Here is a 24,044-nt window from a genome sequence, read left to right as displayed (position 1 = left end):
GAGGGTATTTTCATCCATAACAGGTAAACCTTTTAGAGATTACATCACTTCCTGTACATAGTTCCCCCGTTCTAGGGGACCAAAAGTATTGGAACAAATTCACTTACCAGTGTAGTATTTGGTCCCATATTCCTAGCACACAATGACTACATTAAGCTTTTTACTCTTCAAACTTGTTGTTGCATTTGCAGTTTGTTTTTGGTTGTTTCACATGTTGTGCCCAATGGAAATTATTGGTAAACAGATTTGATTTATTGGTAACACTTTTATTGTAAATTAAAAATATCAATGCTACCATGATTATGGATAGTCCTGAATAAATTGTGAATAATGATGAGTGAGAAAGTTAGCCACAAAAATATCATACCCCAAGACATGATAACCTCTCACCATTACAATAACAGGGGAGGTTAGCATTTTATATCATACCTCCAAGACATGCTAACCTCTCACCATTACAATAACAGGGGAGGTTAGCATTTCATATCATACCTCCAAGACATGCTAACCTCTCACCATTACAATAACAGGGGAGGTTAGCATTTTATATCATATCTCCAAGACATGCTAACCTCTCACCATTACAATAACAGGGGAGGTTAGCATTTCATATCATAACTCCAAGACATGCTAACCTCTCACCATTAAAATAACAGGGGAGGTTAGCATTTCATATCATCTTTCAAGACATGCTAACCTCTCACCATTACAATAACAGGGGAGGTTAACATTTTATATCATACCCCCAAGACATGCTAACCTCTCACCATTACAATAACATGGGAGGTTAGCCTTTTGGGGGGGTATGATATGTATGCCTCTTACTTGCTAAAATGTAGGGCCATGCACAAAAAAAGTGCTGTAATTTCTAAATGGTTCACCCGATATGGATGAAAATACTCTTAAATTATAGCTGTCAGTCTATAGTCATTGTATCATTTGAAATCCAAAGTGCTGGAGTACTGAGCCAAATCAAACAACAGAATTGTTACTATCCCAATACTTTTGGAGCTCCCTGTATTCCCATGTTCAGAACCATTGTGTTATGTGCAATTGTCCTTGGCTGTAATTGTAGCTCTAGCACATTACCTACGGTCTGAGCTCCATCTACACTAACACTACGTTCTGTCTCTGGATGCCAAGAAAGCCATCCCCGGACTCTGACCCATCCCATTCCAGCCGGCCCAGACCAGGCTTTCCAGCCAGCTCAGCCAAGGCATCCCAGCCCTGCCCAGACCAGGCTTTCCAGCCAGCCCAGCCAGCTCATCTCAGCCTATCCCAAGTTGCCAATCCCAGGACAGCCATCCCAGCCCATCCCATCCCAGCCAGCCCATCCCAGCCCATCCCAGCCAGCCCATCCCATCCCAGCCCAGCCCAGCCCAGCAAAGGCAGCTCATCTCAGCCAGGCCATACCAGCCCATCCCAGCCAGCACATCCCAGCCCAGCCCAGGCATCAAAGCCAGCTCATCCCAGCCAGGCCATCCCAGCCAGCTCATCCCAGCCAGCTCATCCCAGCCAGGCCTTCCCAGCCAGGCCTTCCCAGCCCAGCCCAGGCTTCAAAGCCCATCCAGCCCAGGCATCAAAGCCAGGCCATCCCAGCCAGGCCATCCAAGCCCATCCCAGCCCAGGCATCAAAGCCAGGCCATCCCAGCCCAGCCCAGGCATCAAAACCAGCTCATCCCAGCCAGCTCATCCCAGCCAGCTCATCCCAGCCAGGCCATCCCAGCCCAGCCCAGGCATCAAAGCCAGGCCATCCCAGCCAGCCCATCCAAGCCCATCCCAGCCCAGGCATCAAAGTCAGGCCATCCCAGCCAGGCCATCCCAGCCCAGCCCAGGCATCAAAGCCAGGCCATCCCAGCCAGCCCATCCAAGCCCATCCCAGCCCAGGCATCAAAGCCAGGCCATCCCAGCCAGCCCACCCAAGCCCATCCCAGCCCAGGCATCAAAGCCAGGCCATCCCAGCCCGGCCATCCCAGCCCAGCCCAGGCATCAAAGCCAGCTCATCCCAGCCAGCCCATCCCAGCCCAGCCCAGCCCATGCATCAAAGCCAGCCCATCCCAGCTCATCCCAGCCCATTGCATCCCAGCCAGCCCATCCCAGCCCAGCCCAGCCCAGCCCATGCATCAAAGCCAGCCCATCCCAGCTCATCCCAGCCCATTGCATCCCTTCCCAGTACATCCCAGCCATCCCAGTTCTACTTCGCTCTAGACTGCATCCCAAATAGTACCCTATTCCCTATATAGTGTCTCTACTCAAATGGCACCCTATTCCCTATGTAGTGTCTCTAGTCAAATGGTACTCTATTCCCTATGTAGTGGTTTTGACAGGACCTATAGGGAATAGGGTACCATTTGGGGTGCACCCTGCCCTTCTCTCTACCCAGCCCTGGCCAGCTCTACCGTGGGCCAAGCACATTGACCTCCCCCCTGGCTTTGGCACACTGGCACCACTCTAGCCCGCAGATCCACACGGCCCTGCCAACCAACAGCCAACTGTTCTGCCAACCACCGCCTGCCAACTTCCTGCCTCCGCCAACACTGACTACATTCTCCAGACACACAGACATAATCGCTACGACAACAACACTGTGACCCTAAAGTACAACCTGTCCCCTTGGCTTTGAGAGTGTTTGGGACTGCTGTCCTGTCTGGCAAGATAGAGCTAACAGAGAAGTTACTCACTAATGGATGTAGCTCTGTATTGTAGCGTTAGAGGTTAACAGACGTTGTTTATGTACTGGCAATGCTTCAGCTTTGTAGCCAAGTTCTACAACCTTTTACTCCATCTTTATATTTAAAGTACCAGACTGATTCTGGGTTCAGCAAAAAAATATAATTGTCTAGACAAGGCAACAATAATTAGGTTTGTTGAATGCAGAAACAAACAACAGGTCAGTTGGCTAGAGCAGCAACAGGTCGCAGTTGTAAATGAGAACTGGTTCTCAACTAGCCTAGCTGTTAAAAGGTGAAATTTAAAAATAAAATACTTTTTTTTTTAAACAGACTAGCGCTGGGCTAACAGAGAACAGACTAGCCCTGGGTTATCAAAGAACAGACTAGCTCTGGGCTAACAGAGGACAGACTAGCCCTGGGCTAACAGAGAACAGACTAGCGCTGGGCTAACAGAGAACAGACTAGCCCTGGGCTAACAGAGAACAGACTAGCGCTGGGCTAACAGAGAACAGACTAGAGAACAGACTAGCGCTGGGTTAACAGAGAACAGACTAGCCCTGGGCTAACAGAGAACAGACTAGGCCTGGGCTAACAGAGAACAGACTAGCCCTGGGCTAACAGAGAACAGACTAGCCCTGGGAGAACAGACTAGCCCTGGGCTAACAGAGAACAGACTAGCGCTGGGCTAACAGAGAACAGACTAGCGCTGGGCTAACAGAGAACAGACTAGCGCTGGGCTAACAGAGAACAGACTAGCCCTGGGCTAACAGAGAACAGACTAGCCCTGGGCTAACAGAGAACAGACTAGCCCTGGGCTAACTGAGAACAGACTAGCCCTGGGCTAACAGAGAACAGACTAGCCCTGGGCTAACTGAGAACAGACTAGCGCTGGGCTAACAGAGAACAGACTAGCGCTGGGCTAACAGAGAACAGACTAGCCCTGGGTTAACAGAGAACAGACTAAGCCTGGGCTAACAGAGAACAGACTAGCCCTGGGCTAACTGAGAACAGACTAGCCCTGGGCTAACAGAGAACAGACTAGCCCTGGGCTAACAGAGAACAGACTAGCGCTGGGCTAACAGAGAACAGACTAGCGCTGGGCTAACAGAGAACAGACTAGCCCTGGGCTAACAGAGAACAGACTAAGCCTGGGCTAACAGAGAACAGACTAGCCCTGGGCTAACAGAGAACAGACTAGCCCTGGGCTAACAGAGAACAGACTAGCCCTGGGCTAACAGAGAACAGACTAGCGCTGGGCAGACTAACAGAGAGAACAGACTAGCGCTGGGCTAACAGAGAACAGACTAGCCCTGGGCTAACAGAGAACAGACTAGCAGACTAGCCCTGGGAGAACAGAGAACAGACTAGCCCTGGGCTAACAGAGAACAGACTAGCGCTGGGCTAACAGAGAACAGACTAGCGCTGGGCTAACAGAGAACAGACTAGCGCTGGGCTAACAGAGAACAGACTAGCCCTGGGCTAACAGAGAACAGACTAGCGCTGGGCTAACAGAGAACAGACTAGCCCTGGGCTAACAGAGAACAGACTAGCCCTGGGCTAACAGAGAACAGACTAGCGCTGGGCCAGAGAACAGACTGGGCTAACAGAGAACAGACTAGCCCTGGGCTAACAGAGAACAGACTAACAGAGAACCTGGGCTGGGCTACAGAGAACAGACTAGCGCTGGGCTAACATAGAACAGACTAAGCCTGGGCTAACAGAGAACAGACTAGCCCTGGGCTAACAGAGAACAGACTAGCCTGGGCTAACAGAGAACAGACTAGCCTGGGCTAACAGAGAACAGACTAGCCCTGGGCTAACAGAGAACAGACTAGCGCTGGGCTAACAGAGAACAGACTAGCGCTGGGCTAACAGAGAACAGACTAAGCCTGGGCTAACAGAGAACAGACTAGCGCTGGGCTAACATAGAACAGACTAAGCCTGGGCTAACAGAGAACAGACTAGCCCTGGGTTAACAAAGAACAGACTAGCTCTGGGCTAACAGAGGACAGACTAGCTCTGGGCTAACAGAGGACAGACTAGCCCTGGGCTAACAGAGAACAGACTAGCGCTGGGCTAACAGAGAACAGACTAGCGCTGGGCTAACAGAGAACAGACTAGCCCTGGGCTAACAGAGAACAGACTAGCCCTGGGCTAACAGAGAACAGACTAGCGCTGGGCTAACAGAGAACAGACTAGCCCTGGGCTAACAGAGAACAGACTAGCGCTGGGCTTAACAGAGAACAGACTAGCGCTGGGCTAACAGAGAACAGACTAGCCCTGGGCTAACAGAGAACAGACTAGCCCTGGGCTAACAGAGAACAGACTAGCCCTGGGAGAACAGACTAGCCCTGGGCTAACAGAGAACAGACTAAGCCTGGGCTAACAGAGAACAGACTAGCGCTGGGCTAACAGAGAACAGACTAGCGCTGGGCTAACAGAGAACAGACTAGCCCTGGGCTAACAGAGAACAGACTAGCGCTGGGCTAACAGAGAACAGACTAGCGCTGGGCTAACAGAGAACAGACTAGCGCTGGGCTAACAGAGAACAGACTAGCGCTGGGCTAACAGAGAACAGACTAGCTCTGGGCTAACAGAGGACAGACTAGCCCTGGGCTAACAGAGAACAGACTAGCGCTGGGCTAACAGCGAACAGACTAGCGCTGGGCTAATAGAGAACAGACTAGCCCTGGGCTAACAGAGAACAGACTAGCCCTGGGCTAACAGAGAACAGACTAGCCCTGGGCTAACAGAGAACAGACTAGCCCTGGGCTAACAGAGAACAGACTAACCCTGGGCTAACAGAGAACAGACTAGCCCTGGGTTAACAGAGAACAGACTAGCCCTGGGTTAGAAAGAGAGAAAGAGGTCAGAGCACAGGGTAGGGCAGTGTGAGCAGAACCAGCGGTGTCGTTTGACTTAGCAAACGAGGATCGGATGTCGTCGACCTTCTTTTCAAAATGGTTGACGAAGTCATCTGCAGAGAGGGAGGAGGGGGGGAGGGGAGGAGGATTCAGGAGGGAGGAGAAGGTTGCAAAGAGCTTCCTAGGGTTAGAGGCAGATGCTTGGAATTTAGAGTGGTAGAAAGTGGCTTTAGCAGCAGAGAGAGAAGAGGAAAATGTAGAGAGGAGGGAGTGAAAGGATGTCAGGTCCGCAGGGAGGACGAGTTTTCCTCCATTTCCGCTCGGCTGCCCGGGCCCTGTTCTGTGAGCTCGCAATGAGTCGTCGAGCCACGGAGCGGGAGGGGAGGACCGAGCCGGCCTGGAGGATAGGGGACATAGAGAGTCAAAGGACGAAAGGGAGGAGAGGAGGGTTGAGGAGGCAGAATCAGGAGATAGGTTGGAGAAGGTTTGAGCAGAGGGAAGAGATGATAGGATGGAAGAGGAGAGAGTAGCGGGGAGAGAGAACGAAGGTTGGGACGGCGCGATACCATCCGAGTAGGGGCAGTGTGGAAGTGTTGGATGAGAGCGAGAGGGAAAAGGATACAAGGTAGTGGTCGGAGACTTGGAGGGGAGTTGCAATGAGGTTAGTGGAAGAACAGCATCTAGTAAAGATGAGGTCGAGCGTATTTCCTGCCTTGTGAGTAGGGGGGAAGGTGAGAGGGTGAGGTCAAAAGAGGAGAGGAGTGGAAAGAAGGAGGCAGAGAGGAATGAGTCAAAGGTAGACGTGGGGAGGTTAAAGAGCCCAGAACTGTGAGAGGTGAGCCGTCCTCAGGAAAGGAGCTTATCAAGGCATCAAGCTCATTGATGAACTCTCCGAGGGAACCTGGAGGGCGATAAATGATAAGGATGTTAAGCTTGAAAGGGCTGGTAACTGTGACAGCATGGAATTCAAAGGAGGCGATAGACAGATGGGTAAGGGGAGAAAGAGAGAATGACCACTTGGGAGAGATGAGGATCCCGGTGCCACCACCCCGCTGACCAGAAGCTCTCGGGGTGTGCGAGAACACGTGGGCAGACGAAGAGAGAGCAGTAGGAGTAGCAGTGTTGTCTGTGTGTGATCCATGTTTCCGTCAGTGCCAAGAAGTCGAGGGACTGGAGGGAGGCATAGGCTGAGATGAACTCTGCCTTGTTGGCCGCAGATCGGCAGTTCCAGAGGCTACCGGAGACCTGGAACTCCACGTGGGTCGTGCGCTGGGACCACCAGATTAGGTGGCCGCGGCCACGCGGTGTGGAGCGTTTGTATGGTCTGTGCAGAGAGGAGAGAACAGGGATAGACAGACACATAGTTGACAGGCTACACAAGAGGCTACGCTAATGCAAAGGAGATTGGAATGACAAGTGGACTACACGTCTTGAGTGTTCAGAAAGTTAAGCTTACGTAGCAAGAATCTTATTGACTAAAATGATTAAAATGATACAGTACTGCTGAAGTAGGCTAGCTGGCAGATGCTGCGTTGTTGACTATGTAGGCTAGCTGGCAGTGGCTGCGTTGTTGACACTACACTAATCAAGTCGTTCCGTTGAGTGTAATAGTTTCTACTGTGCTGCTATTCGGGGCTAGCTGGCTAGCTAGCAGTGTTGATTACGTTACGTTGCATTAAAAGAACGACAATAGCTGGCTAGCTAACCTAGGAAATCGCTCTAGACTACACAATTATCTTTGATACAAAGATGGCTATGTAGCTAGCTATGTAGCTAGCTACGATCAAACAAATCAAGCCGTTGTGCTGTAATGAAATGAAATGAAAAATGTGATACTACCTGTGGAGCGAAGCGAAATGAGACCGGATTGTTGAGTGCGGAAGTTCTGTTCGGTAGACGTTGGCTAGCTGTTGGCTAGCTAGCAGTGTCTCCTACGTTAAGGACGACAAATAGCTGGCTAGCTAACCTCGGTAAATTAAGATAATCACTCTAAAACTACACACTCTAAACTACACAATTATCTTGGATACGAAGACAGCAAAGACAACTATGTAGCTAGCTAACACTACACTAATCAAGTCGTTCAGTTGAGTGTAATAGTTGTGCTGCTAATCGGTAGACGGTGGACTAGCTAACGGTGGACGTTAGCTAGCTGGCTAGCTGCAGGGCAGTGTAGACTGCGTTAGGACGACGAAATACGTCGTTACGCAATTATCTATGATACAAAGACGGCTATGTAGCTAGCTAAGAAGAAATTGCTAAGATTAGACAAATCAAACCGTTGTACTATAATGAAATGTAATGAAATGTAATACTACCTGCGGACCGAGTGCAGATGCGACCGCTCGCTCCAACCCGGAAGTATAGCCCTGGGCCAACAGAGAACAGACTAAGCCTGGGCTAACAGAGGACAGACTAGCTCTGGGCTAACAGAGAACAGACTAGCCCTGGGCTAACAGAGAACAGACTAGCCCTGGGCTAACAGAGAACAGACTAGCCCTGGGTTAACAGAGAACAGACTAGCCATGGGTTAACAGAGAACAGACTAGCGCTGGGCTAACAGAGAACAGACTAGCCCTGGGCTAACAGAGAACAGACTAGCGCTGGGCTAACAGAGAACAGACTAGCGCTGGGCTAACAGAACAGACTAGCGCTGGGCTAACAGAGAACAGACTAGCCCTGGGAGAACAGACTAGCCCTGGGCTAACAGAGAACTAACTAGCGCTGGGCTAACAGAGAACAGACTAGCCCTGGGAGAACAGACTAGCCCTGGGCTAACAGAGAACTAACTAGCGCTGGGCTAACAGAGAACAGACTAGCGCTGGGCTAACAGAGAACAGACTAGCGCTGGGCTAACAGAGAACAGACTAGCGCTGGGCTAACAGAGAACAGACTAGCCCTGGGCTAACAGAGAACTAACTAGCGCTGGGCTAACAGAGAACAGACTAGCGCTGGGCTAACAGAGAACAGACTAGCGCTGGGCTAACAGAGAACAGACTAGCGCTGGGCTAACAGAGAACAGACTAGCCCTGGGCTAACAGAGAACAGACTAGCCCTGGGTTAACAGAGAACAGACTAGCGCTGGGCTAACAGAGAACAGACTAGCCCTGGGCTAACAGAGAACAGACTAGCCCTGGGCTAACAGAGAACAGACTAGCCCTGGGAGAACAGACTAGCCCTGGGCTAACAGAGAACAGACTAAGCCTGGGCTAACAGAGAACAGACTAGCGCTGGGCTAACAGAGAACAGACTAGCGCTGGGCTAACAGAGAACAGACTAGTCCTGGGCTAACAGAGAACAGACTAGCGCTGGGCTAACAGAGAACAGACTAGCGCTGGGCTAACAGAGAACAGACTAGCGCTGGGCTAACAGAGAACAGACTAGCCCTGGGCTAACAGAGAACAGACTAAGCCTGGGCTAACAGAGAACAGACTAGCGCTGGGCTAACAGAGAACAGACTAAGCCTGGGCTAACAGAGAACAGACTAAGCCTGGGCTAACAGAGAACAGACTAGCCCTGGGCTAACAGAGAACAGACTAGCCCTGGGCTAACAGAGAACAGACTAGCGCTGGGCTAACAGAGAACAGACTAAGCCCTGGGCTAACAGCGAACAGACTAGCACTGGGCTAACAGAGAACAGACTAGCCCTGGGCTAACAGAGAACAGACTAGCGCTGGGCTAACAGAGAACAGACTAGCGCTGGGCTAACATAGAACAGACTAAGCCTGGGCTAACAGAGAACAGACTAAGCCTGGGCTAACAGAGAACAGACTAGCCCTGGGCCTCTGTCCTGTCCGAATCCTAATCGGGGCTTCTGTCCTGTCCTAACCCTGACCTGTACCTCTGTCCTAATCCTGACCTGTACCTCTGTCCTCTCCTAATCCTGACCTGTACCTCTGTCCTCTCCTAATCCTGACCTGTACCTCTGTCCTAATCCTGACCTGTACCTCTGTCCTCTCCTAATCCTGACCTGTACTTCTGTCCTCTCCTAATCCTGACCTGTACCTCTGTCCTCTCCTAATCCTGACCTGTACCTCTGTCCTAATCCTGACCTGCACCTCTGTCCTAATCCTGACCTGCACCTCTGTCCTAATCCTGACCTGCACCTCTGTCCTAATCCTGACCTGCACCTCTGTCCTAATCCTGACCTGCACCTCTGTCCTAATCCTGACCTGCACCTCTGTCCTGTCCTAATCCTGACCTGCACCTCTGTCCTAATCCTGACCTGCACCTCTGTCCTAATCCTGACCTGTACCTCTGTCCTGTCCTAATCGTGATCTGTACATCTGTCCTGTCCTAATCCTGACCTGTACCTTTCCATATCCTGACCTGTACCTACTGGTCCTAATCCTGACCTGCACCTCTGTCCTAATCCTGACCTGCACCTCTGTCCTGTCCTAATCCTGACCTGCACCTCTGTCCTAATCCTGACCTGCACCTCTGTCCTAATCCTGACCTGTACCTCTGTCCTGTCCTAATCGTGATCTGTACATCTGTCCTGTCCTAATCCTGACCTGTACCTTTCCATATCCTGACCTGTACCTACTGGTCCTAATCCTGACCTGTACCTCTGTCCTAATCCTGACCTGTACCTCTCCCTGTCCTAAGCCTGACCTGTACCTCTCCCTGTCCTAAGCCTGACCTGTACCTCATCCTGTCCTAAGCCTGACCTGTACCTCTGTCCTAACCCTGACCTGTACCTCTGTCCTGTCCTAATCTGTACCTATGTCCTAATCCTGACCTGTACCTCTCCCTGTCCTAATCCTGACTTGTACCTCTGTCCTGTCCTAATCCTGACCTGTACCTCTCCTAATCCTGATCTGTACTTCTGTCCTAACCCTGACCTGTACCTCTGTCTTGTCCTAATCCTGAACCTTTGTCCTGTCCTAATCCTGACCTGCACCTCTGTCCTAATCCTGACCTGTACCTCTCCTGTCCTAATCCTGACCTGTACCTCTCTCCTGTCCTAATCCTGACCTGTACCTCTCTCCTGTCCTAATCCTGACCTGCACCTCTGTCCTAATCCTGACCTGTACCTCTCCTGTCCTAATCCTGACCTGTACCTCTCTCCTGTCCTAATCCTGACCTGTACCTCTGTCCTGTCCTAATCCTGATCTTTACCTCTGTCCTAACCCTGACCTGTACCTCTATGCTGTCCTAATCTGTACCTCTATCCTGTCCTGATCTGTACCTCTATCCTGTCCTGATCTGTACCTCTCCCTGATCTGTACCTCTGTCCTGTCCTAATCCTGATCTGTACCTCTGTCCTGTCCTAATCTGTACCTCTGTCCTCTCCTAATCTGTACCTCTGTCCTCTCCTAATCTGTACCTCTGTCCTCTCCTAATCTGTACCCCTCTCTTGTCCTAATCTGTACCTCTCTTGTCCTAATCTGTACCTCTCTTGTCCTAATCTGTACCTCTCTTGTCCTAAACTGTACCTCTCTTGTCCTAATCTGTACCTCTCTTGTCCTAATCTGTACCTCTCTTGTCCTAATCTGTACCTCTCTTGTCCTAATCTGTACCTCTGTCCTGTCCTAATCTTCACCTCTCTCTTGTCTTAATCTGTACCTCTGTCCTGTCCTAATCTGTACCTATGTCCTGTCCTAATCCTGATCTGTACCTCTGTCCTGTCCTAAACTGTACCTCCCTCTTGTCCTAATCTGTACCTTTCTTGTCCTAATCTGTACCTCTCCCTGATCTGTACCTCTGTCCTGTCCTAACCCTCTCCACCTCACATGTCTTCTCTACAGTAAACTCCTGAGGAAGAAGGAGGACAGAGGTTCAACCACCCAGAACACCAACAGCCTGCCCAAATACAAGAAGGTCAAAGAGGTGTGTCAACAGGCAGAGTTCCAGACACCTTGTGAACAGCCTGGACAGGTATTTGTGTACAGACACACACACACGTGATCTCGTGACCTCACATGCTATATAAAGTACCTTGGGGTCCCCCCAACATACTGACACTAAAGCATCACCCTCGTGATCTCACATGCTATATAAAGTACCTGGGGGTTCCCCCCAACATACTGACAAGTTAGAGTTTATTCCAGAAACAGTTTTTGCCAGTGGTCATAAAGTAGAAATCCTGCATTGTAGTCAGTCTTAGCCATAGCAGACAGCATATACACTCAGTGGCCAGTTTTTTTTAGGTACATCAATCTAGTACCGGGTCGGACCCTCCTTTGCCTCCAGAACAGCCTGAATTCTTTGTGTCATGGAAGTGTTGCGCAATTGGTATCAAGGGACCTAACGTGTGCCAGGAAAACATTCTCCACACCATTACACCTGTACCGTTGACACCAGGCAGGATGGGGTACATGGACTCATGCTGCTAACGCCACTTCCTGACTCTGCCATGACGCAACAGGAACCAGGAGTTATCGGACCAGGCAATGTTTTTCCACTCCTCAATTGTCCAGTGTTGGTGATGGGATGCCCACTGGAGCTGCTGCTTCTTGTTTTTAGCTGATAGGAACCCGGTGTGTTCGTCTGCTGCAATAGCCCATCTGTGACAAGGGCCGACCAGTTGTGCGTTCCAAGATGGTGTTCTGCACACCACTGTTGTACTGCAACGTTATTTGTCTGTTTGTGGCCCGCCTGTTAGCTCGCACCATTCTCGCCGTTCTCCTTCGACGTCTCTCTCGTCAACGAGCTGACTGGATGTTTATTGGTCGCACCGTTCTCAGTAAACCCTAGACACGGTCATGCGTGAAAAGCCCAGGAGGCCAGCCTATTTCGGAGATATTTGAACACGGCACGTCTGGCACCGTGATCATACCAAGCTGAAGGTTGCTTAGGTCACTCGTCCATTCAAAAATTCAATGGGGGGATCACGTGACCCTTGAACGAGATGGCCGCGTGAACTAAGAGCTCCGCACAAGTAGTTTCCAATTCCTAATCTTACCTCCATTCCAAGTTCACACTCATTTAGCTTTAGTAAGAAAAAGTCATGGCGGCTACAAAAGGCGACACTACAGGTGACATTTTTACCCGGACTCGAGTATTAGCTTCAGAAAAAACTAGCGCCATTAGCCAGGAGCAAGAGAACCCGCTCCCCCACGAGGCACAACGAATGCCAACCTCGCACTCTGTCGAAGACATCCTCTCTGAGTTGAGATCCCAACGTACAGAACTAAACACCAAATTAGATGCCATTAACTCTCAGCTCAGTGCGATAGGGGGCAAGGTGACAATCCTGGAAAACGCATTGCCTGACATCAACAACAAGATAACCATAAACGCGGGGCGCCTGGACGAGGCAGAGGGGCGAATCCTATCCATGGAAAACTTATTGACAGATGCCATGGAAACAATAGCATATGCTAAAAAGAAAATCGAGCATCTGGAAGAGAAAACAGAGGACCTGGAAAACAGGGGGCGAAGGAATAATTGTGTTCTATTCAATCTGGGCGAAAAAGAGGAGGGAAACATGCCACTGATCCGCTACCTGCAAGACAAACTTCCCGAGTGGCTCCACCTGCCCACCGACAGGCCCATAGAACTCGAGAGAGCTCACAGAGCACTGAGGCCCCCACCAGCAGCCAGACAACCACCGCGCCCAATCACCATACGTTTCCTGAGATTCACCGACAAGGCACGAGTCCTACAGGCGTCATCACAGTGGGCAACACCATCACAGTGGGAAACGCCAAACTCGCTTTACACCAGGACCTGTCAGCTGGAATACGCCGAAAGCGCCGAGAATTTGACGAAGTGAAGAAATACTCCATTGACCGAGGCATCTTCAGGGGATTCAAATACCCAAACGAGCTCAGGATTCTTCACCAAGGAGCCTTGCGACACTTCAAAACTCCCGAAGAGGCAAAACGTTTTTTGAAAGACAATCCTGGCCAATGAGAAACAGACCAATGACTAAATGCGATTAATGCCATTACTAAAGGAGGTAAGACGACATATAGCCGATATCCAGAGACCCACCCCCTAAATGTCATTACAGCCGTCCAATTTATATTTATTTTCCTTTAACTGAGAGGGATGGGCTGTATAGCCTAACCTAGGCCTACTAATGTTTCAGCCTACTTTTATTTCCCTGTTTTTTTTTGTTGTTGCTATTATTACCTGGGGTTCCCTATGTCCCTTGGGGGAGGTATATGTAGACTGGGCTATTGATTTTATTTTTCTCCCCTTTTTTACTGAGGTCTGGACGAGGGCAACTGTGTTACTTACTCAATGCGGGGTGGAGAGGATGAGGCATTTCTTTGGTGGGGCGAGGGAGACGTTGTGCGTTGCTAACTGTTCCCGGTTTTTGTAGTTGTTTGGGAACTCGGCTGGGGTGTTCAGAGATTATTATTTTATGTACACCATTTATTTTCCTTTTATGTGAACGCAGCTGTAATTACTATCCACTTTTACCCAGCGATGACTTGCACTAAAGTTCGATTACTGCTCGATGACGATGACTAGTACCTTAAATCTATTGACATGGAACTGCCATGGTCTAGGGCATGCAATACAACGGAAAAAGATACTATGTGCTCTAAAAAAGGAAAAAGCAGACATTGCGCTATTACAAGAGACACACCTCTGTGATGCTGAACATGCCAAACTCCGCAGAGCTTGGGTGGGACAGGTGTATTTCTCATCTTTCAAATCAAACAGTAGAGGCACAGCCATACTTATCCATAAAAATGTTCCATTCATAATAGACAAAAACATATCTGATCCGGAGGGGAGATTTATTTTGATAACTGGGTCACTATATGGTCAACCAATTACTATATTAAACATATACGCCCCTAACACAGATACTCCTGCCTTCATGTCAAAAATTATAACCCTGTTCAATGAGCATTGTGTCTCCTTTGGTGTGGTGGCCGGAGATTTTAATTGTACCCTTAACCCAACCCTAGACAAATCATCTCAAGTCCCCACCACAAATCCTAGATCTGCAAAGATGTTGAACTCTCTTACTAAAGAGATGGGGCTGATAGATATCTGGAGAGAGAATAATAGCTCATCTATGGACTATACATACTACTCTAATGTCCATAACACCTACTCCCGTATAGATTACAGTTTTATCCCAAAGAGTTTCATAAATTCAGCCACTTGTACAATCGGACCCATAGCACTTTCAGATCACGCCTTTGTCCACCTCCGCTTTGACCTCTGCAAAAACATCCCGAGGTCAAAGAGCTGGAAATTCAACACCTCCATGCTATCAAATGACGAGTTCCATACATTAGTAACTACATGGATAGACAATGACACATAAGACAATAAAGATTCCCCTGTTTCTCCGGCCACAATGTGGGACGCTGCTAAAGCCACACTAAGAGGTCATCTAATTGCATATGCTTCCTCTAAGAAAAAAGCAATGGAAGCACACAGGCTAGATCTTGAGAGGGAGCTGGAATGCTGTGAAAAAATACATAAACAATCCCTAGACAGCACTTCCTGGAGTCATCTTAAAGCAGCCAAAGCCAAACTGAATTTGGACTACACTCGGGAGATAAAAAAAAAAGTTTTCTTTACTAAACAGAAATACCATGAGTATAGCAATAGGCCCAGTAGATTGCTTGCTTACCAATTTTAAAAAGGAGCAGTCAGAGCGTACAATCATGGCTATCCGAACAGCAGAGGACGAGGTCACATATGACCCAAAAAAGATCAATTTAACTTTTCATGATTTTTACTGCAAACTATATACCTCTGAGAGAAAACACACGGAGGCAGAACTCCACTCTTTCCTAGAGGGAATCTCGCTACCTAAACTATCAGAGACCGACCAGGAAGATCTCAACTCCCCCTTCACTCCTGAGGAGATCCTGGAGGCAATTACCTCCATGCCACCTAATAAGTCCCCAGGCCCAGATGGATTCCCCAGAGAGTTCTATAAAGCTTTTTGGCCCCAGCTCAGCCCTATCTTCATGCCAATGCTGGAGGATTTTTGCAAAAACGGAGTTCTCCCAGACTCAATGCACACAGCTCGCATTACAGTGTTGCTAAAAAAGGACAAGGACCCCTATCCTGCTCGTCCTTCCGGCCCATAAGCTTGTTGGATTTCGACTATAAAATAATTACCAAATTGCTCGCCATAAGACTAAACACTCTTCTTCCAAAATAATAAAAGCGGACCAAACTGGATTTATTAGAGACAGATACTCTTCTGATAACATTCGCCGTCTTTTTGATATTATTGATCAAGTAAACGCACAAAAGACCCCTGTCCTGCTGGCTTCACTGGATGCTGAGAAGGCGTTTGACAGGATGGAGTGGAGCTTTCTGTTTTCAGTCTTAGAAAAGTTCAATATGGGCCCAAATTTTATTAAATGGATCAAATCACTATACTCTCATCCAAATGCCATGGTGACTACTAATGGACTGAACTCTGACAGATTCCCTCTGGAACGGGGCACAAGACAAGGGTGCTCGCTGTCCCCGCTGCTCTACTTGTTGGGGGCGGAGCCTCTGGCAGAGCTGATAAGGAGCAATCCAAGTATTATGGGTGTTTCTGCAGGTGGCCTGCAGCACAAGATTTCGCTTTACGCGGATGATGTCTTGCTCTACATATCCAACCCTGAGAAATCCCTCCCTCTCATTTTAGACACAATTGCTCAGTATGGCAAGTTCTCAGGTTATAAGATCAATTTTAACAAATCCACTGTCTGCCCTCTCAATATTACACTCACCAGCTCTATGAAGACACTTTGTCCTTTCCAATGGAAAACACAGGGGTTTCAATACCTCGGGATCTTCATAACACCAGATCTGAATAGCCTTTTTAAGGAAAATTATCTTCCACTCCTGGATCGAATCAAGAACAATCTCCAAACCTGGATCTCCCTCCCAATTAGCTTAGTAGGAAGAATTAATGTAATCCGTATGAACGTCCTCCCTAGACTGAACTACTTATTTCAGATGCTCCCATGCTATCTCCCAGTTTCCTTCTTCAAAACAACTAACCAAAGCATCACCAAATTTATATGGGGCAATAAAAAACCTAGGATCAAGTTTTCCACTTTATCAAAACCTGAATCTAAAGGTGGTCTTGCCCTTCCCTCCCTTCAATTGTACTACTGGTCTGCCCAAATCCGCAACATGCTAACATGGATCACAAACAGACAAGAGTCAACGTGGATTCAGATAGAAGCCCAATCCTGTGGTTCATTGCCCTTAAAACTAGTTGCTCCTACCCTCTACTTTTTTGAACATTTTGTTAAAAATCGCGCAACATTTCAGCGCCCTGCTACTCATGCCAGGAATATAGTACGTTCATATGGTTAGAATGTGTGGATAGGAAACCCTCGGACGTTTTTAAAACTGGTTAAATCACGACTGTGGCTATTACATAACGTGTGTTACATCGGAAAGCGCAGGAAAACCTGATCACAGAAAATGGAAATAAATATCCTTGCGCCACTTCCAGCAATTGTTAACAGTGAGCCGAATTAGATAAGACCGAGCATTCAACTCCCACAGCATCCCCATGTTGTCTAGAGTCTTGTGAATTGAATCCTCTTTGATTCTTGGTTGAACCGAAACAGGTGCACCACTTACCTCCGGTCTCCGCCCAGATCATTCCGGAAGAGCTCTCTCGTGAAATTTTTTCCAAGACGACAGCTAATGATTTTGACATCGCCTATGGATGATTTTTATCGCTTATTAACGTTTACTAATACCTAAAGTAGCATTACAAACTTATTTCGAAGTGTTTTGTGAAAGTTTATCGTCTACTTTTTGAATTTTAAAAAATGACGTTACGTTGTGAAATCGCTGTTTTTTTCGTTTATCACACAGTCTACATATAACGATATCTTGGCTTTATATGGCCCGATTTAATCGAAATAAAGACCCAATAGTGTTTATGGGACATCTAGGAGTGCCAACAAAGAAGATGGTGAAAGGTAATGACTGTTTTCTATTTTATTGTGCGGTTTGTGTAACGCCGAAATGCTAATTATTTTGTTTACGTCCCCTGCTGTGCTTTTCTGTTGTAGTGTATTGGTGCATGCTATCAGATAATAGCTTCTCATGCTGTCGCCGAAAAGCATTTTAAAAATCTGACTTATTGCCTGGATTCACAACGAGTGTAGCTTTAATTTGATACCCTGCATGTGTATTTTAATGAACTTTTGAGTTTTAACTAATACTATTAGCATTTAGCGTAGCGCATTTGCATTTCCAGAGCTCTAGTTGGGACGCAAGCGTCCCAAGTAGAGGCAAGAGGTTAAGCTCAATTATATTCATTAATAACTTTAGTGAAGTGGGCAACATAGCCAAATCCTTTGTGATTTACAGCACCCTACTAGCGTGGAGGGACTGTAAGAAATACCTGGGCATTTCCTCCCAAATATGTTCTCACTCGCCTATAGTAGGCAACCCAGACTTGCCAAAAGCCCTGAGGGATGCCAACTTTAATCTTTGGCATACTCTAGGAATCAGGACCTTTTCAGACCTATTTCATCAGAAAACCACTACACTGAAATCCTTTCAAGAGCTCTGCAGTGAATTCGACGTGCCAAGATCCCATTTTTTTAAATATCTTCAAATTAGACATGTAATTTCCTCATTTACCTCCAAGAGGAGGTTTAGAACTCAGTTGAACGAAGTTGAAACCCTTCTTGTCACAGCACAATCCATTAAAGGCAAAATATCTTGCATCTATAGACTCCTTTCTGAGAAAGGAAGCTCCTCCTTTACTCCTTTGAAAATAATCTGGGAAAAGGACCTTGGTCTGACTATTAGTGATGAGTTATGGGCGGAGGTTTGCGAAAAGGTATACTGCTCCTCTACCAGTGTAAAAATGAAAGAATCTAATTACAAATTTTTGTACAAATTTTATTATACTCCTTTGAGACTCCATAGAATGAAAACAGATATGTCTCCTAACTGTAAAAGATGTACCTCTGAATGTAGAACCTATATGCATGTATTTTGGAGCTGTAGGGAGATTGCCAGATTCTGGCAATCTGTACATACAGAAAATACTAGAGGCACAGTTTGATAATGTATCTATCTTCTTAATGCCCAGCAGGACTTGGATTAGGACATGTTCTTGATCCTGACAGAGAAAATTTGCTTAGGACTATTACATACTTTGCTAAGAAATGTATTCTTCTATTGTGGGCCTCTAATACCCCCCCTACATTTAAAATGTGGATTGACCAGATTGTTGACTTCCTTCCTCTTGAAAAGCTCACTTATGACCTCCACAAGAGACAGCCCAAGTTTGATAGACTCTGGTCCCCACTATTCAACTATATTTCAAACTGGACAGAGTGAACGGGGTGACTAGGGAAATGCGCAGATACATTTTGTGTAAGGTACTGTAAAACCTCAAAACGAATTATTGGCCCGTCGTCTCAGCGAATGCTTGAAATAGCTGATAAGAACCTTGATAGTGCTGCTGCAAGTGGTATGTTTTTATTTTTTGTTGTGTGTGTGTTTTTATTTTAATTTAGTTTTTGAGTACGTATGTGTGTGTGTATGTATATGCGTATGTATATGCGTATGTATGTATGTATGTATGTATGTATGTATGTATGTATGTATGTATGTATGTATGTATGTATGTATGTATGTATGTATGTATGTATATACAGGTACCAAGGAAAATATATAGATTAAGAAAAATAAATGCTTTTATTTGACTTTATCATTCATTTTAATTGTATTTTAATTTTTTCAAATGTATTCTTATTTTTTGACTTTTTATTTTTTTAAAGCCTGTCACATCTGTGAATGTGGAATGTGTTTTGTTGGTTGATTGAAAAACAAGAAAACTTAATAAAACTTTAAATTGAAAAAAAAATAAAAATTCAATGGAACAGTAACTGAATGCCTCGATGCCTGTCTGCCTGATTTATATAGCCAACCACAGACACGTCTCTAGGAGCAAACTGTTTTGGTGAACAGGGTCGTGTACATAACAAACAGACTAAACACGTTGTGTCTGTGTGCCAATCAGAGGGTGAATGGGCAAGACAAAATATTTAGGTGCTTTTGAAACGGGGGTACGGTAGTAGGCACATCGGCTTGAGTGTGTCGAGAACTGCAATGCTATTTTTCACCCTAAAAACAGTTTCCAATTGTGTATCGGGAATGGTCCAACCACCCAAAGGACATCCAGCCAACTTGACACAACTGTGGAAAGCATTGAGACAACATGGGGCCAGTATCCCTGTGGAACTATTTCATCCCCTTGTAGAGTCCCACGCCCCGATGAATTGAGGCTGTTCTGAGGACAAAAAGGTGTTCCTAATGTTTTGTACACTCAAGTGTATATAGGGTACGAATGTGGTATAAAGTAGTGCACTGTGTAGGGAATAGGGTACCTTTGGGCTCTGGTCTAAAGTAGTGCACTGTGGGGAATAGGGAGCCATAGGGCTCTGGTCTGAAGTAGTGCACTGTGGGGAATAAGGTGCCTTTGGGCTCTGGTCTAAAGTAGTGCACTGTGTAGGGAATAGGGTGCCGTTTTGGAAGCAACGTCGACAGACAGCCGTAACTCAAATAGCCGTTTACCACAATCAGTAATTGGCCATTTGAGCTGTTTGAAAATGGGACTAATGTCTGGATGGTTCCCAGGCCCATTAAAGGGTGTGGCAGACCACCCCACCCACACACACACACACACACGCACACAGGCACACAGGCATGCAACCAGCCACCAACCATCAGACCTGAACAATACTAATTGGCCCAATGTTCAGGTAGCAATGTGAACCAAACACTTTTTTTTATTTTTTATTTAGCACTTAAGTGTGCACTCACTCAATCATTTATTAAAGAGAGAGAATGGGGACATGGACTTATTGATGTGCTCTCTGGTGTGTACAGTGTATGTAGCCAGCGTATACAGCCAATATATTGTAACGGTTTTGACTTGAGGTTATTATTTATAGGGGTGCCAGGTAGGTCGTGCCTACCAGAGAAAACATTGGTTTCTCCTTTTGGTTTTGGGAGGGAATGAGCCCCATCTGGTCCGTCTACACCAATACAAAGGACTTGTGTAAAAGTCAGGATGGAAAGAAACTTTTCATAAACCCTTAAAACATTGGAAAGAACTTCAAAAACAACTATTCTTTTAGTTGGGTTATATTACCAACATAAATGATTACACACACATATAATAGTATAACACAATGAGTTCTGGTTCCTCCAGAAATGTCCTGTACCTCGGGCCTAAAAAGAGTCCAGCCCGGTAAAGGAGTTCAGGGAACTCAAGTGACCTTTGTCACGCAATGTTTGTCCGTTCATTCAAGTGTAGCGTACACTCAGTATCAAATCATACAATCAATATAACAATTATTTTACCACACAACTTTCAAGCTATCAACTCTTAAAGTCCTCAACTACAACTAACTGCATAAATAATCACAGTCAAACATCAAAACAAATGAAATACCAGTATACAAAAAGGTTGTAGTCAGTCAGACAATCCAATCCGCCAGACGCAAAGAGTGGATCCGATCCTGGGTAAACTCTATTAGGCTACAAAACACAAGTTTAACGGAATAGAGGAGCTTCGGGAACTGAGGGTTGAACACATCCTCATTCACGTCTCCATCACAACCCTACTTTTGGGCAGCTGATGCTGGCTGTTTAATTGGGAATTAAAGGGAAACCGCCCTATTGGAAGGGGAAGCACTGAGACGGTTCAGAAAAATGCAGGGCAGTCACAATATGCCTAGTTATAACACGTAAATGTAGGGGTTTAGTACACACACACACACACACACACACACACACACACACACACTGGGCTATGAGCACTGAACACCTGAGCACTTGACCCTCCAGCGAGGGTCAAAACCATGATTTAAAGGGGAAGGTTCAAACTAAAAGCCTTTGTGGTGAATGTATTTAAAGGGGAAGGCCTATGTGTACACAGAGTGAATGAGAGGCTCCAACGGGTACGCGGTCACCAACACCGGGTTCCACTCCTAACAGCTAAAAACAAGAAGAGGCTCCGATACGCGATCACCAACACCGGACAATTGAGAAGTCAGGATTTGGCGTAAGCTACGTGAGTCCATGGACCCATCCTGCCTGGTATCAACGAAGTCCACGATCAGCTCCATCATTTGGTTGACATTGAGGGAGAGGTTATTTTCCTGGCACCAGAGAGGTACAGAGAGAGAGAGAGAGAGAGAGAGAGAGAGAGAGAGAGAGAGAGAGAGAGAGAGAGAGAGAGAGAGAGAGAGAGAGAGAGAGAGAGAGAGAGAGAGAGACTAAGAGAGACAGAGCAAGACACTAAGAGACAGACAGACAGACAGACAGAGCAAGACACTAAGAGAAAGAGAGACAGAGCAAGAGTGAGAGAGAGAGAGAGAGACAGACAGACAGAGCAAGACACTAAGAGAAAGAGAGACAGAGGGGGAGAGAGAGAGAGAGACAGACAGACAGACAGAGAGCAAGACACTAAGAGAAAGAGAGACAGAGGGGGAGTGAGAGAGAGAGAGAGAGAGAGAGAGACACAGACAGAGCAAGACACTAAGAGAAAGAGAGACAGAGGGGGAGAGAGAGAGAGTTTTAGAATAAGTTCAAGACAGCAGAGTGAACCAGTTCATTTCATGCTGGTTCTGGATCATCTTCCTCTTCAGGATTCTGTTTCTTTCCCACACCGTCAGTCTGTGATCTGGTTGTCTGTCTTGTCGGTTGGCCTGCCTACGTGTTGTTCTGACAGGAAACAGACAAAGACTAGGGTTCCATTTCAGATGCAACAAATGACTTTAAAGACCTTCACATTAGAGGAGTAAAAGCATCTCTCTTCCACCACTAATATAACCCCGTTCTCTTTGTCCTTGTCTCTCCTCTCCAGAAGTGGCACTGTGTGGAGGAGATCACTGGGAAGTGGCGGATCCAGAAGTGTAAAGGAGGTGGACTGAAGGAGGGCCATAGGAAGAGGGACCCCAGCCTGAGGCCTCACGGCAGCTACAACAGTAGGGAGAGGGAACCCTGCGACTGTGGTCTTGACCGACCGGGACGCTCACACCGCCAGTTCACACCCTCCTCTGGAGAACCAGGTGAGTGGGATGGGGACAAGGGGAGTGGATGAAGCTGATGCTGGGGCCAGGGATGAGGGCTGGAGTGGTGAGATGGGGATGAGGACAAGGGGAGTGGATGAGGCTGATGCTGGGGCCAGGGATGAGGGCTGGAGTGGTGAGATGGAGATGAGGCTGGGGAACCAGAATTGGATCAGAGTTGGAGCTGCATGACCATAGAATACTAATGGACAAAATATGGGTCTTATCATGGACGGGTTATCTAAGAGACAGTTTCTGGGGGACCGGGGATGGTGATGGGGTTATCTAAGAGACAGTTTCTGTGGGACCGGGGATGGAGCTGGGGTTATAAGGGGTTATCTAAGAGACAGTTTCTGGGGGACCGGGGATGGAGCTGGGGTTATAAGGGGTTATCTAAGAGACAGTTTCTGGGGGACCGGGGATGGAGCTGGGGTTATAAGGGGTTATCTAAGAGACCGTTTCTGGGGGACCGGGGATGGGGTTATCTAAGAGACAGTTTCTGGGGGACCGGGGATGGTGCTGGGGTTATAAGGGGTTATCTAAGAGACAGTTTCTGGGGGACCGGGGATGGAGCTGGGGTTATAAGGGGTTATCTAAGAGACAGTTTCTGGGGGACCGGGGATGGTGCTGGGGTTATAAGGGGTTATCTAAGAGACAGTTTCTGGGGACTGGGGATGGTGATGGGGTTATCTAAGAGACAGTTTCTGGGGGACCGGGGATGGTGATGGGGTTATAAGAGGTTATCTAAGAGACAGTTTCTGGGGGACCGGGGATGGGGCTGGGGTTATGTAAGAGACAGTTTCTGGGGGACCGGGGATGGAGCTGGGGTTATCTAAGAGACAGTTTCTGGGGGACCGGGGATGGTGATAGGGTTATCTAAGAGACAGTTTCTGGGGACCGGGGATGGTGCTGGGGTTATAAAGGGTTATCTAAGAGACAGTTTCTGGGGGACCGGGGATGGTGATGGAGTTATCTAAGAGACAGTTTCTGGGGGACCGGGGATGGAGCTGGGGTTATCTAAGAGACAGTTTCTGGGGGACCGGGGGATGGAGCTGGGGTTATAAGGGGTTATCTAAGAGACCGTTTCTGGGGACCGGGGATGGTGATGGGGTTCTAAGGGGTTATCTAAGAGACCGTTTCTGGGGACCGGGGATGGTGATGGGGTTATCTAAGAGACAGTTTCTGGGGGACCGGGGATGGTGATGGGGTTATCTAAGAGACCGTTTCTGGGGGACCGGGGATGGTGCTGGGGTTATAAGGGGTTATCTAAGAGACAGTTTCTGGGGGACTGGGGATGGTGATGGGGTTATCTAAGAGACAGTTTCTGGGGGACCGGGGATGGAGCTGGGGTTATAAGGGGTTATCTAAGAGACAGTTTCTGGGGGACCGGGGATGGAGCTCGGGTTATAAGGGGTTATCTAAGAGACAGTTTCTGGGGGACCGGGGATGGAGCTGGGGTTATAAGGGGTTATCTAAGAGACCGTTTCTGGGGGACCGGGGATGGGGTTATCTAAGAG

The 24,044-nt window shown here is 47.6% G+C and overlaps 1 pseudogene; it reads left to right on the top strand.

The window, feature by feature from the left end:
- The window catches only part of LOC115124278 (extracellular sulfatase Sulf-1-like), an 87,060-nt pseudogene that overhangs the window by 13,430 nt on the left and 49,586 nt on the right, over nt 1-24,044 (top strand).

Source organism: Oncorhynchus nerka, linkage group LG22, assembly GCF_034236695.1.
Source record: "Oncorhynchus nerka isolate Pitt River linkage group LG22, Oner_Uvic_2.0, whole genome shotgun sequence".
In the NCBI taxonomy this organism is placed as follows: domain Eukaryota; kingdom Metazoa; phylum Chordata; class Actinopteri; order Salmoniformes; family Salmonidae; genus Oncorhynchus; species Oncorhynchus nerka.
Note: the sequence above shows the minus strand (reverse complement) of the source record. Positions and strands in the feature narration are given on the sequence as shown.